At 46.7% G+C, this 12,915-nt stretch overlaps 1 protein-coding gene across 1 annotated transcript in view; it reads right to left on the bottom strand.

Annotated features, from left to right (window-relative positions):
* The window catches only part of Lama1 (laminin subunit alpha 1), a 124,069-nt gene that overhangs the window by 81,397 nt on the left and 29,757 nt on the right, over positions 1-12,915 (bottom strand). The window lies entirely within an intron of this gene.

Raw genomic sequence — 12,915 nt, 5'->3', positions numbered from 1 at the left:
TTTGCTGTCCCAATGTCTTCGCTGCTTGGAGCCGACTCGTGCAGTGTTGCTTTGCCTTAATGGTGATGTTAAATGTTTTCACACAGCGCATCGGAGATGAGATGGAGAATGAGAGCTCCCCACAGCTTACTAGAATGGCTAAAATCCAAAACATAGACAATGCTAAAAGCTGGCAGAGATATGGAGCAGCAGGAACACGGGAGAAGCCAGTACCACTGTCTCACACTAAGCCGTAAACACTCTCTGTATGAACCCAATAACCGCCCTGTTTAGGAATTACAGCTAGATGAAAATCTGCACAGAGATGACTGCAAGCACTCCGTTTATAGCCGCCCCAACACAGGAGCGGTAAAAAGTGCTTCCATAAGAAAAGGACACACGGGTTGGGGATTTGGCTCAGTGGCAGAGCGCTTGCCTAGGAAGCGCAAGGCCCTGGGTTCGGTCCCCAGCTCCGGAAAAAAAAAGAACCAAAAAAAAAAAAAAAAGAAAAGGACACACAAGTATGCCAGTCGGTGGTGAGAAAAAAAGTTATGAGGCTGCAAAAAGACACAGTGACAACCAGGAGAGGGCTCCCTGGAGAGGCAGCAGGCTACAGGATTCCAAGGCAGTGACTTTCTGGGAAAGGCAAAACTAAGGAAGTATTTAAAGAAAAAAAAAAAAAAACAAAAAAACAAAAAAACACAGGCTGTCAGGGACTCGGGGGAGGGGTAAGCATAAGGGAGCATGGGAGAAGAAATGACCTTATTCTGGCCATAACTATGGGCACAGGTCACCATACAGTGGTCAAAATACACAGAACATGCACAGCTTTGAAGAGTAAACTATAGGCTTGGTTAATAAAACATGAGTGGACGGACACAGGGCCATCGGTTATACAAGTGCCCCACACTGACTCAAGATGTTAACAAGAGGATGAGCTCGGTGTGATGGAATGCAGAATATGAACTCCCCATGCACATCACTGTGAGCCTAAAACTGAGAACTTTATCAGTTAAACAATGATGACGTCAGCTAGGGAAGGCGAAGACAGGAGGACGGTGGGTGAGGTATGAAGGGAAGAGCTAAACGAAGCTCAGGTTTGAACAGGACTTTTGATCTCCAGTCCCTGACCAGCACTAAACAGGCATCGACTCTCCCACAGCCCAGCACCACTCAGGGCACTTCCAGATGATTTCCGAAAATGGCTGTATTCCTGGTGATTCAAAATCTGCCACAAGGGGCTGGGGATTTAGCTTGGTGGTAGAGCGCTTACTTAGGAAGCGCAAGGCTCTGGGTTCGGTCCCCAGCTCCGAAAAAAAGAACCAAAAAAAAAAAAAAAAAAAAAGAAAAAATCTGCCACAAATTCTGTCTGTTCTCCAGTTATTAAGAAGATGCTAGATTCCACTGTGAGGTGATTCTCTAACATCACTTCTAGAAACCCAAATCTTTGTGTGTCCGTGTTTGCATGCACGCATGTGGGTGTATGCACATGCATGTATCCATGTATGTGTGCACATAAATGTATGCACTTGTGTACTTGTGTTTGTGCACATGTGTGTATGCACGTGCATATGTCCATGTTTGTGCACATGCATGTGTGCATATGTGTGCATGTGTGTGCACATGAGTGTGTGTAGTTGTGCACTCATGTCTGTGTATGTCTGTGTGTGTGCACACCTGTGGAAGACAGAACTTGTTTCCATCAGGCACTTTGTGGACCTGGGTTTTGTTTGGGGCTTTGGAGCAGTGCCCTTGGGACACCAGGGATTACTGCAGACATAATGCACATATGTAAATGTGTACAAAAAAACTTTGTGTGTATGCATGCATACACACAGGGCATAAATTACCATCTCTGAAGTTCCTGGTTTCTGTTTGTTTTAGCTTTTTCTCACCTAATTTCCTCACTAATTTCAGGACACAGGGGCTCCTTAGATTTGCCCTGTCACATGCCAACTGTGCACCTATTGTTTCTAAGGAACCTGGGGAATGACAGTGCTGTCTCCTTATTACAAACAACTCTTTACCCACACAGAGTTCCCTGGCAGAGGTTAGCCTGTGGATGTCATGGGCCAACGACACCTCTTCGTGTGCACAGGCATACTCAGACTTGGCAAACACAGGCAGAGATGATGAGTGGGCAGCTCCCTGTACAGTGATGGTGACATCAAAATGAAATGTATTTGTCCTAGTTTCACACTCAAACATAAGGTGAGCCAACGGGCTTACCGCCAGCCCGTTAACGCTCGCCGATCGTCTCATGTAATCCTGAATGATCCTACCATTGGTCTTGTGCCTGGTTTACATATTTGGAAACTATTATTGCATGTTTCCACATGAACCCAGGCTCTCTCCTTTCATGTCCTCAGCTAGGGCCCATACCACCTTCAGGGAGCAAGCACTGACCCCTAAGCAGCACCCCAGTCTGAGCTCTCCTTTTGTTGTAATGGTGGTGGAGGCAGTGACCTCTACATCCATGTAGAAACCAGCCTCATACCTCAAGACCCAGAGCAGCTATTGCTCTGGGTACATCTGCATCAGACAGCATAGGATAGGCAGGGGAAGGATTGAGGATGGGAGACGCACAAAAGCAACTAATACCTGTTAGTTTAAGTGATAAAGTTAATTACAGTGCCACCAAGGTTATTGGAATCAGCTGGTAGAAGCTCACAGTTGCTTTCCCAGGACGAGAATGGCTGTTTCCTGTACTTCAGTGAGCAAATGGGGGGTGGGGGGGTACGGTGGGGGTGGGGGTGGGGCGCAGAAAGGGTTTGCAACCTTCTTGGGAATCTCACAAGCACCAAGTCCTACACCCTAAGAAGTGATCCAGGCAGCCTGTGTCATGACAATTTCCACAGGTGACTCAAAGGAAAGGGTGAAAGGCAGTGTTTGGAGTGGCTGCTGAGTTCTCACTGACCCAGTTTGTCTAATTCTTCTGACCAAGTAGCAACAGTTACCACATTCTTGTGCCTTACCAACTTCTTGGCCGTCTTTTAAACAGACAGACAGCCGAGCTGTGTGCAGGATGCAAGGCCAAAGGGAAGGGCAGCTGAGGCGGGAAAGACTAGGCCTGCTATCACCCGCAGATTGATAGGAACCCCTCTATTGGGAAGCAGCAGGCCACTGTTCCCACAATCTCCAGATAGTCCTCAAGGTCCCCAAACCAGAAACCAGGAGCAACTGAGAGAGGAATGTGGGCTGTAACTCTGATAAAAAGGGAAAGGATGCTACAGAGACAATCAAGGCAACTTTGTTTCATTGGCCATTGCTGCCTCTGCAGGTCTCACAGGGCTCTCCAGAATGGGAGCCAGAAAAAGAAACAAAAACTGGACCCCACTCTAAGTCAAATAAGTAAAAAAAAAAAATGTGATGCTGCTAAGAATCTAGATATAAACTTCTAGGCTAAAGTGAGCTGTGGCTGACTTATGCACTCCCCAAATGTCCTGTGTTAAAATTCCTAACCCCCTCATGCCCTTCCTTCTGGATACGACTGCATTCAGAAATAAGGCCTTTGAAGTAAGAGGTGACTGACTCAGGGTGACGGGTGTCCAGTCAGAAGATAGCTCAGTACGGTGCCTGCTGTGCAAGCACAAGGATCTGAGTTCAATTCCCAGAATTCATAAACAACAACTCCTGAGAGCGTGAACTGTAATCACAGCCCCACTCCAGGGAGGCAGAGGTAGAGACAGGCAGATCTCAGGGCTCCAAGGCAAGCTCCAAGGCAAGCTCCAAGGCTTAGCCAGTTTCTGAACTCCAGACTGGTGAGGTGGGTTAAGACTGGTCAGTCGGCGGAGAGCATGTGGCCTTGCAAGTATGAAAGCCTGATTCTTAGGTCCCACATTCTAAAAGCTGGGTACCACCATGTGTCCTTATAATTCGGGCACTAGAGAGGTTGGAGGTGCCTGAAAACCCGTGGTTGCTCGCCAGCCAACCCAGCCTAGCCTATGAGCCCAGGAAAATGGAAAATCTCATATCAAAAAAAACAAAGGCGGTGGCTCCCGAGGGATTGACAGACACCCTAGGTCACCCTTTAGTCTCCATGATGTACACATGTGCATATACACATTAATCACATGTGCAAAACAAATTGAGCTGCACAAATAGCAAAGTAAGATTCTGGCCTGCACATGTACAGGCGTGCAAATGCGCATGCACCCATTCACACACGTGTACCTACATCATATGCACACGTGGCGAATGAAGAACTTAGGACAGACACCCACGGGAGAATGTCATGTGAAGACAGCACTTGCAAGCCAGAGACATGTCGACCTGTATCTCTTTTAAGTGGCCCAGTCTGCGACATCTGTTCCAGCAGCCCCAAGTGACTGATAAAGCCCTCACTCATCAATTCTAGTTGATGAGCAGGCCTTACGATGAAGAAGCACAGATTCTAACATACAAAAACCTTAAGCCTTTGTCCAAACAAAACCCATGCAACTTTTGCTGCCTTTTAAAAAAAAACACGCTTGAGACTAAACCGTCTTCTCTCGACGCAAGCCTGGCTGCACGCTGACTGCTGATGGAGGCGTTTTTCAGCAGACTCTGAGTCATCGCTGTCCTGCCTAAACCGCAGCGGATCCAGCCGTTTTCAAGTCCACTTTATGACAGCTTTCCACTCGTTAATGATCGCCGGAATGCACATGAAGAACGTCTCATAACATCGTGGGCACACATCGAATGCTGCCTTCCCACAGAACGCACACGGGAGTTCTGCTGTGACCCTCCATCTTCACTTAAACAGAGCAAACCTATCTAAAACACAGACGTCTGAGAGTACGGATAACCCCGTTTCTAGGGTCTGATGTTCATCCCCACCGATGTTCTCTGTGTCCTCCCGGAATGCACAGGGCTGATGACACCTGTAAGTCTCTGGGAATTCCCCATGGTAGAACCTACCCCGCCCTTCTAGCAGAGACCTAATAGGGAGGACTTTATTCCTGACATTCTCAGGGTAAACACACTTGTCGCCGACAAAAGGAGTCTAGGATGATAGTTAAGTGCATTTCATAAATTGTATCGCTGGAAGATCCCCCGAGGAAGCGAGAGGTTTGTACATCGTAAGACTTGTTGCTTCTGAAACGATCAGATAATGAAATTTATGAGCACTGTTTGGTTTGCCGAGATTGCATCTTACTCAAGAACGAAGAAGCAATCGTCAGAGAAGTCTCGTCTACCACTCAAGGTCCTGGCAAAGCAGTAAGAGGCCACCAGCCAGGATGTATTGAGGTAGGAAGCTCAGGGTCTTCCTGGGGAGGCGAGCCTGCAACATTGTTCCTAAAGGAATCCCCTGGAGATGTGAAAGGAGGTGGGCTGTCTGTGTCACTGCAATCCTCTCACTGTAGTACAGCCTACACAGTCAGGACAGAAAGAGATGGCCGCAGAAATGAGGAAAAACAATTGGATTTGCTTTTCCTTCTCACTTTGAGATGAGCAGGTCAAAGTCTAGCGGCTTCTCCCTCCTCTTTTTTTTTTTTCTGTCTGCCTTTTCTTTTCGGGGGGGGGGGGGGCTGGTTGCCTGTGGTGATAAACTCAGACCACATAGGTTTCTTACCCTAATACCTTTAAGAACAGCTCAGAACACCAGGGAGCATGCATTTCTGATCCATGCTGAGATATGTAAATGCCCAAGCCTGTATGTAGCCATAGAGAGGGCTCAGAGACAGTAAAGAGGGCTCAACAAAGTAAAGAGTCAGCTTTAATCAGTAATCTGAAGAAGGGAAAGGAATTTTAAAGATGTCTGTCAGAGGAAGACCTGCTTTCTGTCAGCTGGGAAGGCTGTTTCAAAGAGCCCAGCAGGAAGTTGCCCCATCCTCCCAGAACCGCCCTCTAGCCGGGAGGGTGACTAACAGTGTTTATTATTTCAAAACAAAAATGTTGAACCACTTTCTCTGACAAGATAAAACTGGAAAAGTAGGGTGCTGTCCATTCCTAGTCTATGTGTTCTGGAACCTTCTTGTTACCAAATGTTCTTTGTGGGGCTCTTCCCTTTCCTCCTCCTCTCTTTGAACCCTCCGGAAGAGAGCCTAGGGACCCTCAGGGCGAGATGAACCTGGTTGTGGCATGCAGTAACAAGCTAGTCCAAACGGTTCCTACTCCCAGCCGGATCTGCCCGGGTTCCACTTACACAAGTCCTCACCTTCGAACTTAACACTAGCTTTTCCTTGATAATGAAGCTCCCATTTTGCTCTTGTCAAAACAGAGGAGGCAATACATAAGTGTCTCCTTCAATGTTTGGGGGGCAGGGGAGGCAAAATTGGAGGCTGCAGCTTAGCTGAATGCTTCCATGAAATCCCATTCCCTCCTACCTCACAGTTGAGGGACACGGGTACCTCCACAGCTTTGACCTGTGATTGTGGCCGAGTGTTCTGAGAACAGCCTGCACCTTTCAATACAGACACTTGGGAGCTCCAGGGTGGTAAGTCCTCTCCTCCCCAGAGCACAAAAAGAGAGAGAGCTAAGCAGAAGAACACCCTCCAACGACAAGTGAAACTGAGGAGACACCAGAACAACTTTATATTTAAGCGTCATTTGATGATCACTGATCCAGTATCCGCTGTTAGAAGGAATGTAGTTGATACTATAAATTCAGCACTGCCTGAGTCCCAGGGAGAGAGAGGCAGAAGGGTATTTGGATGTAGAAGGGGGTTCTATCTAGTTTGGAGAGGTGTGGTTGTCTAAGAAGTTTCATCCAAATGTGAGTTTGAAAAGAGAAAACCTGTGTCTAGAGAACAGGCCAAAGAGCCAAAGGGACAACAGAGAGCAGCTCACAGGGCTACAGGCATTAGAGATCCAGAGTGAGACTGGAAAGGTGATGGGTACCTCGTAGATCTCAGCAACCAATGGCTGTACTCTTAGACCACTGAGATTCATAAACTGGAGAAAGACAGGGCCAGCAGCAGTGAAGGATCATGGGACTAGAGTCTGATGCTTGGGATTCGTGAGCAAGGGTAGTAGTGACTTTGAAAAGGTCAAAGGAACAGAGCAGAGACACCAGCAAGAGGTCCTAATGGGTTCCCTGAAAAGTCTAAACATGAATGAGAGAGAACCAGAGGGCAGCACAGGGCTTTCCAACTCCAGACTCTAAGTCTACAAGAGGAGGACTCTTGCTTCCACTCTGCCTCCTCTCTCAGGGCAGGGAACTCAGGCTGAAAACGCAAGTCCTTTGCCTGGTATCCCCTAGTCTGCACATTGACTTGGTGCTGGTCCAGCAAACAGTGACGATGAAAGGCTTCGAGCCTCCTTCCTCCTCCACACCTTTCTCCAAAACACACCATCATGAAAGCAGTGAAAGCAAATGGCCCCCCTCATTAAACCTCACAAACCCAACGGGGGCACTGTCTACAAGAGCTGGGAAAATTTCTACTGAACCAACCCCAGAAAACACTGCCCCTCGAGTTACACATTTACCACTCCTAAGAACAGTAATGGTATGTTTTCTTTCCTTTGGTCACTGACTGAATCATTAACAGCTTCGCACTGGAGTGATCAGAGAGCTCCCTTCTGTGAAGGGAGATCTCCCTCTGGATGTGAATTCTTCACCTGAATCCTGTGTGAGGATCCTCCTTTTGTTCTTGAGATGTCTTACCTCACTGAGCATCTCAGTGGCCAGGGGTTAAGCTGACAAATCAGTACATTTAAAGCTTATCAAAAATAACATCCACATATGAAGAGCGTTCGGTATGTATGGAATATTTTCGGTTGTTTAAAAAGAGTGATGGAAATATAAAACAGTGAGCTACTGTGAAAAATAGTGTAGTATTCCTTTAAAAAAAAAACCCACGACAGAATTACCATATGGTCCAACAATTCCAATATGGTACGTGCCTGGGGTAGAATGGATGCATTCAAAAAGTTATTTATTGACCAATGTTTATGGCAACATTATTCAGAATAGCCAAAAGTTGGAAACAGTCCAAATGTCCATCCGTGGATGACTGATTAGACAAAATTTTGGAAATACCTACAATAGAAAGTTATCTGGTCTTCAAAAGGAATACATTTGACACCATTTGCAACATGGCCAATCCTGGTGGTCTTTATACTAAGGGAAGTATCCCAGACACAGGATTATTAAAATAGCATTGCCCTATTTATAAGATACCTGGAGTCATCAGATTTCATAGCAAGAACTGTTGTCAGGGCTGGAGAAATAGTTCGGATGTGCTCCTGAGGAGGATATGAACTGTGTTCCCAGTATTCATGTCATCTTACCACTGACTGCAGTTCCAGGGAAATCCCATACCTCTGGCCTCCATGGGCATCCAGACCAACGTGAATATGTCTACTTCACACACACACATGTATGCGTAAATCAAGATAAAATATTTTTTGAGATTTAAAGTAAGAAAGAATAGCTGTTATCGTGGCCAAGAGTGGGAGAGAAAAAGTGGAGTTCGTGTTTCATACGTCAAGAAGATAAAGAGGATCTGGGGTTGGGGCTGGGAGATCGCTGCATGATGAATACGTACGCTAAATGCCTCTGAACTCTACACTTGTTCAAAGTGGTAAACTTTATGTTCTGTATATTTTACAAGAATAAACAAACTTTTAAAAAATAAAGACAATATGGAAAGATGAAACTGAGTGTGGTGCAAAGGCATAGTCTTCCACGGGAGACGGAGAAGGGGAGTATGCATTGGAATGAGCTGGGTGCAGTATTTCTGGGTAAGGGCCATCTAGAGAAGCCAATAAGCCTTCAATCTGGAAGTCGAGAGAACACTACAGAGGGTGTCTGAAATATTGTCTTCCTTGTGACAATGTTTAATTAGGTTCTGACTAAGCTCTAGCAAGTGAAGTCTCTTTACCAACACCATACTCAGCCCAGAGCTGCTAGGGCTTCCCAGGGCCTCACAGACAGTCTGTGCAAAGCCCCATGGGTCAGGAGAACACTTGCTCCCAGAGGTTGTATCCTGAACATGTAACCAGCAAGGGACCCCACCAGAAGGCTAGAACTGAGTTGTGACCCTGAAAGCCTGGGTCTCAATGGACTTGATGGTCGATGGTCAATGGCTCACTTCTGTGTGCTTCCCTGAGGAGGGACAAAGGTGTCCAGCTTTTGATCCCACAGTAAGGAAGAGTGGGGAAGAGAGAGAAAGTTAACTCTAAGGATAGACAATTTTTGTTTACCTCAACCCTGTAGGGAAGAAACATTAGGACTCCTGAAAATACACTAGGCCAGTCACATTTAAAAGAAGAGTTATGAAAAGCCCAAATTTGACCCAAGCACTATGGTACTGAGGTTCTACGGAAATGCTTCATACGTCTGTCCAATTTTTCTATAAATCTAAAACCTAAGAGTCTATTAGTCAAAAATAAATAAATAAAACAATGAAACTATTATAAACATGCTCTGGTAATTATGAGCCCTAAGAAGTTTAGGCCACCACGATTGTCAGCGGTTTAAACTGGAAAGTGATCTCATGGCCTCCCCAGCTTTCCCAGGGTCCCGGTTTGGACAGCTGTGTCATCCAGTTAATTATTTGCAGTTCTAAATCTTGACCTCAGGGTTTCCCAGGCTCCATCTCCATACCTTAGCAAGACTGAAGAGGAGGCTACTCTGAGGCGCCATTCTGAGTACAGTCATGCACACACCCGAGGATGCTCTCCGCGAAATGTATCATCTGGTGGTTTCTGTGAGCACCAGAGTGCACTTACACACCCCTGCATGGTGCCCCCTGCACCACACTCATCCCCAGGGGCCGGCCAATTGCTTATAGGATTCTCACTTCTCATGGTACTGCACAGAATAGTGTAGGGAACTGTGGCACGGTGTGCTTATGAATCTAAACATCACCAGGCTCATGGATAGGCAAGGGTACAACACACAAAATGGGGGCATTGCGGGGAGGGGCCTACTCTGGTCCATTATAATCTTGTGGAAACACTGTCGTGTATGAGAGCCACCCCTGCATGAACAGCATCAGTGCTGCTTGACACTGTGCATGTCTAGATTCCACATGTCTAGACCCCAGCACTAAGGAAATGTACTTCCACCACCAGCCCTGCCTAGTCCCTAGTGAGTCTGCCCCTGCGGTCACCATTCTATCAGAACTAAGGGTTATAGTTGAATCTCTTTGGCCACTCTATCCCCCAAGAGGCAGTGCATTATCAGTGATGGGGTTTTTTTTAATATAAAACTCAATTTACTGTTTTTCATGATATAGCCCGCAGGTAATAAATCCCGGGGAGGGTTTACCCACCATCCGCTGCATTGTTCACAGCATGCAATGGATGTGATTTCCATGTTATGGGCCGCAGCGGACACAGGGCACTAGGAAGGCAATTAACCAAATACACAGTGGGGTTATGATACATGGGATGTTGCTTCCTCCAGAGTTCTCCTCCCCCAGAGTTCTCCTCCAATAACTTCTCAAGACAATGACACAGTTAATCACCTCTTTTCTATATAGTTAGAAAGAGACTTGGAAATCCAGGCAATCTTGGGCACCGATAGATACTCAAACACTGAGAATACCACTAACGGAGATTAACAATCGGAACATAACTTAAGCACAAGAAGATAATTAAAAAGACCAAACATTGTATTCAGCCCAGTGCGCCTAGATATCTATCCAATATAACGACATAGGATAAAGGCGAGTTATTGATCACTTAATTCTCTGATATTCAAAAAGGAAAGAAAGAGGGAGGGGGAAGAAGCAAGGAGGAGGGAGGGGGAGTGAGGGCCTTTTAATCATGATGCTAAGGCGTTGTGAGAAAAACTTTCAGTCGCCACAAACAAGAAAAGGGAACAACGTTTTTGAAAGGAAAAAAAGAAAAACAAACTAACAAAACAAGTTTTAGAACTGCGTTTGAGGGCTGGAATGTAGCTCAGTGGTAGAGCACATGAAAGTCCCTGAGCTGGATCCAATCCTTGGTCCTGAAGACTCTACAACGAGACAGTAATCAACATGACAGCCACAAGAATATTCATGTATGACTTAGAGTGGACCCACACTGGAAACACATTAAATAAAATATTATAAACCTACATAATAAAAGTATTGTTCAGTCTTTAAACGCTGTCACAGGAATTTAGGTTATGCCCATAAAGATAAAACCCATTCTGCACAGCCAACAGTGGCCATGTATACAAGAGACAGTGCCTGAGTTCTGACGTGTAAGGCACCGGGACCTCCAGAAGAAGAGTTGCAATTCTGTGCTCTCTGCTGCGTCCTCCTTCTGAGCTGTGCTCTACTAATTTGCCCTGCAGTTAAACAGATTCATATCTTTGGTTAATCCCACTTCTTGAAAAAGCAAAAACATACACCCAGAGAGAGACTTTTACAAGAGCGTCCACGGATGCTTTAACACCATGAACAGAAGCTGGCAACACCCCTGACCAGGAAAAAATGAACAAAGGCTGGTCGGTGTGCTCAGGAGATGGGACGAACCAGCACAGGAAGACCAGGGAAAGAAGCCAGGTGCGGTGTGTGACCCCACTGCTTGGGAGTTTTGTACGCATATACATATACATATGGACATACAGACATACATGCACACATACTTACACACATACGTACATATAATCACGTGGCCTCATGGAAGGAAAAACAAAATCAGAGGGGCAGTTGTCTGGCTGGAGAAAGAAGATGAGGCTGACAGGCAACCGCCTAAGAAGGGTGTGGGGCGGAGCTGTGGGGTGACATAATGGGGATGGTCACAGTTGACAAGTGCATGGCTCAACTGTGCCTCTTTGCCTGTCAAACGTCATCCAACTGTATGCTCAGGGTCTGAGGGATTCACCGTTTGCAGCTGACAGCACTCCAGTGTCGCCATGCTGATGACACGTGCTAACTTCTGGGACCCCTCCGAGCCACGGAACTGCCGTGGCTCCCGCACTCACCCCTGAACATCACAGGCTGGCATCTTGCTCCTGCTCTCTGACGGCGGGTTCTGAGAACATGTAGGCATTTCCTTATCTCTAACTAATCCAAATACTTACGCAGCATTCGCGCTGGGGAGGTACTCCATGTGTGCTAGTAATGGTCCCAAGTATTCACGAGGATGTCATTAGTGCATATGTAATACACCTTATAAGGGACTGGGGTTTGGGGTCAGCATCCTGAGACTCGGGAGATCTTTGATCATGAAGTCAGTATCCCTTGGAGAACACGGGGGGTTGCAGGAAAGCGAGAGATACCAGCTAGGATTGTACCAACTCTGCTCACACATACTTCTCTTTCTCTGCTGCAAGCTTTCACACAGCTGCTGTCCTGCCCCCCCACCCCCGCACGGCCTTCCTCATTTCCTCCTTCCTTCCTCCAGTGAGTCCTTCTGTGAGATCCCCCCCCAAGCCCCTTCCTGCATGTTCTCTTTGCATCTGCAGCACCACCGAACAGATGTTAGCTGCTACCTGCCTCCTACCACACTACAGCACAAGCCCCAGGCGGGGCCAGCTCTTCTCCACACTGACAGCAGAGGAAACGTTGCTATATTGTCTGGTCTTGATAAGAACCTACTTTCCCTATGTCAAGGGTTTTGTGGGGATACAGTAATTGTCTTGTGTGTCACCAAGTTTTGAGACTGCAGAACCCACAGGACAGCAAGTCCGTCATGTACTAAATGTGTACAGTAGATGCAGATATCGCAAATGTGAAGAGTGGTTCAGAAGGTAGGTTCTTGCTAAACTTGATGGTGATTAGGGAAAAAGAAGTCCTCTCCCCTGCCTCCTTCTCATGTGGGTTGTGCATGCTTGCATGTGTGTGTGTGTGTGTGTGTGTGTGTGTGTGTGTGTGTGTGTGTGTGTGTTCATATTTTTGTATATGCGTGGGTCTGTGCTCACACGTGTGCCTATGAATGCAAGGCCCAGGGTTGCTATGGTCCTCAATCATTGAGGACCGAGAGCTTAGTCTCTCAGTCAAGCCCAAAGCTCATGGATGTACTACTGGTCCTGCTAGACAGCTTGCTCTGGGCATCCCTTGTCTCTGCTTT

The sequence above is a fragment of the Rattus norvegicus genome, chromosome 9 (assembly GCF_021556685.1).
Source record: "Rattus norvegicus strain SHRSP/BbbUtx chromosome 9, alternate assembly SHRSP_T2T, whole genome shotgun sequence".
Lineage (NCBI taxonomy): Eukaryota > Metazoa > Chordata > Mammalia > Rodentia > Muridae > Rattus > Rattus norvegicus.
Note: the sequence above shows the minus strand (reverse complement) of the source record. Positions and strands in the feature narration are given on the sequence as shown.